Source organism: Momordica charantia, assembly GCF_013281855.1.
Source record: "Momordica charantia cultivar OHB3-1 chromosome 2 unlocalized genomic scaffold, Mcharantia_2.0 BLBB01000002.1, whole genome shotgun sequence".
Lineage (NCBI taxonomy): Eukaryota > Viridiplantae > Streptophyta > Magnoliopsida > Cucurbitales > Cucurbitaceae > Momordica > Momordica charantia.
Window position 1 is genome coordinate 13,150,993 of NW_028275160.1, and position 3,248 is coordinate 13,154,240.

At 38.2% G+C, this 3,248-nt stretch overlaps 1 long non-coding RNA gene across 1 annotated transcript; it reads right to left on the reverse strand.

The window, feature by feature from the left end:
• Positions 1 to 2,117: 2,117 nt before the first annotated feature.
• On the reverse strand, positions 2,118 to 2,920 carry LOC148212845 (uncharacterized). Its single transcript, XR_015789467.1, has 2 exons — positions 2,774 to 2,920; positions 2,118 to 2,679 (listed from the first exon to the last, which is right to left on the reverse strand). It is a non-coding gene; the product is annotated as an uncharacterized LOC148212845 (long non-coding RNA).
• Between the last annotated feature and the right edge of the window lie 328 nt (positions 2,921 to 3,248).

The following is a 3,248-nucleotide window of genomic DNA, read 5'->3' on the forward strand; positions in this document are numbered from 1 at the left end:
GAATGAATGATATTCACCTCCCCAATCTGTTTAGATCATGTTAATGGAATGGTTCAGGAGTTTTTCAACTTGTGTTTTAAAGGAAATGAATGTTTGTAAAGCTTCTGACTTGGAATGAAGAAAATATATCCAAGTGTATCGGGAAAATGTGTCAACAAAACTTATGTAGTATCTTGCACCATTTTGAGATGGTATATGAGCTGGTCACCCAAATTCTCAAGTTTGAATAGGGTCGGGGTTCATCATATTGAAAAGTGGCATGGCTTCGAGAAGGTCCCCCAATTCCTCGGCAGCACCTCGAGGTGCATTTTGTTGTCTTACATGAGACTCGGGATATTCCTCACTCCATGGCATGGCACGTGTCTTCATTCAAGCGACTCAATAGAAGAAGAACGAAACGAAGTGAGAGGCCGGGAGGCAGAGAAAAGAGTCGAGTCGATCAGGCTCGACGACCAGCTCGGGCAGGAGTAGGACATTCCATAAAAATCTTTCTGATCCTCCCGCAGGTGGTCCTCTCCAATCCCATTTTTTGATCGACAGGTAGCAACCCATTGTTCTTCTTTTGACGATGAACCACTCCGGTACAACAAGCTAAAGTCCCCATAAATCAGATTCTATGAGTTGGAGGTGAGCAATATAAGTAGTATTTGAAGGAGAAAAAGGGAGTTTATGACTTTTGGCGATGGCACAAGATTGGCAAAAAGTAGACATTTTATTTGGAATTGAAATATTACATTGTCTAAGTACTGCTTGAACAACTAATGGGAGGGATGTCCCAATCGAGAATGCCACAAAGATTCTTTTACAGATTTGGAATTACAAGGTATAGCTACTATAGAATTAGAATTACAAGATATCGTAGAGGATGTGAGCAACGTAGTTGGAGAGTTTTGAAGACCAGAGGATCAATGATGTTTGGGATGTGCCTTCTACATATCAAACTTGTATAGTCCTTCATGTAAATGCCCTTGAAGTAGAGTGTTCCTAGTGATTTGGTCCTTTACAAAGCAAGTAAATGGATGAAACTCAAAATATACATGGTTATCCTTGGCAAATTAACTAACACTAATCAGGTTCTTGGTCATTTGAGGGACGTATAACAAATTTTCAATTTTAAAGACAGGAACAGGTTGTATATTTGAAGAAGCAGAAATTTTAGATGGTTGAAGAAAGGTAGTACCAGTATGAAGAATATCCAAACCTGTACCATTGCCCACATGGATTAGGCTACCACCTGAATACTCATTACCAACAGTGAAGTTGTCTGAAGAATTGGTGATATGATTTGTCGAACACGAGTCCGGATACCAGCAACCCTCAACATTTGGATTGGGATTAACTAACCTAGCTTGCATTAGATTGTTCTGCCACTGATTTTGAAGTTGAGTAGGACCATATGACTGAAATTGTTGACCATTATTATTCTGTGAGCTTCCAATATGTAGGCCATTTCATTGTTGATTTCGTTCAAATTGAAAATAACATCTCAATGTAGTGTGGCCAAATTTGCCACAAATCTGACGTTGAATTCTATTATTATTATTATTATGCCATGGCCTCCCTCTGTTAGAACTTCGAGTTCGAGTCCCTTTGTTCTGATTACCCCTTTGATTACTCGACCTCCCTCTGTTAGAACTTTGAGTTCCAGTCCCATTGTTCCGATTACCCCTTTGATTACTCGAATTCTTATAGTTTCTTAGATTATCATGGATTCTTCTCCGTATTCTGGAACATTAGATTAGCTACAGGTTGAGTACCATCTAAATTTACTACTGTATTCCTTTCAAGTCTATTTTAGTGGGTCAACAATAGGGCATATACTTCTTGAAGGGGTTTTGGTTTTGATTTTGCAGAAATCACTGATACAATGAATTGAATTCAGTTCCCAATCTAGAAAGTATATAAACAATATGTTTTTGGGTAGTTACGGTACATCCGACGGCATTTAGGGCATTCACATGATTTGACACTTTTGCTGTATAATCTTTAATACTAAGATTACCTTTCTTCAGGTTCTGCAGTTCACCATTAAATTGCATTATTTTGTAGTGTTTGCTGTGGAGTATAATCGATCAAGCACATTCCAGATCTCCCTAGCTGAGGTACACTCTATCATATGTGCCAAGATTTCTTCATTCATAGAACCTAAAAGCAATGATGAAAGTAACTTGTCTTGTAGAATCTAGTTTGTATATTCTAGATTTTCTATAGTTAGTGAGATTGAATTATTTTCTCTGTCGATTGCTTGCAAGAACTGCTGTGGAGCCCTTTCTGACGCTGGCGCTGGCGCTGCACAGCGCTATAGTGCAGCACCGCGACGTTGTGTACTGTTTTTCGACAGTGCCTTGGCGCTGCTGCATGCGCCATGGCGCTTCCGGCGTGGAATGCTTCGTCTTCTTCGCTGTTTTCTGTAAAACTTCGCCCAATCCGACGCCATGAACAACTTCTAAGCTATCCAGACTTACAGACTCAATACAGAAACATAATGCCTAGAACACCGGGCCCTTACATGATTAAATCAAGAAGGAAAACGCCATCTACATGCCAAAACTCGCAAACATCAAACCCGCAAAACCCAGATTTCGAAAATGGAGAAATACCCACCATTTTGTTTGATTTTGATCCCAAAAAATTCAGAATGTTAACGCCGCTCAAATACCATTTGTAAGGACGTAAATCCTGTAGTGGAAACAAAGATCTTGTTTTTTGAATTTTGAGGAACAAAACCCACAAATGGAAAAGAGGCAAAATACAGGGGAAAGTTTTCCTTTACCTTTGAAGAACCGTTATTCAAGGAATCACCAACGAACACCACTACCGATCTTCCTGCTATCCTCTGGGAACGACGATCTCGCTTGTGGGAGCTTTGATTTGGAAAACAAGAGGGAATTGAGAGTAGGCACTTCAGAGAATCTTGGGAGTTTTCTAGTTCTGTTTTTTTTTTTCTTTTCTTCTTATAGAACCCTTCTGCAACACAAAACCAACCAACATGACGTGGGGAGTTACCCCACGTCATTAAACTTCCCCACTCCCCTTCAAAATTGTAGGGGAGTGTTTTAATATTAATAATTATTATAATTAATATATATATGTATACATATGTATATGTATACATATATGTATGTATATATATATATAGATATATATATATATATATGTATACATACATATATATAAAATAAATAAATAATTAACACTTAATTATTTATTATCAAAATAGAATCATATTCTAAAAGCATTTCTCTCGT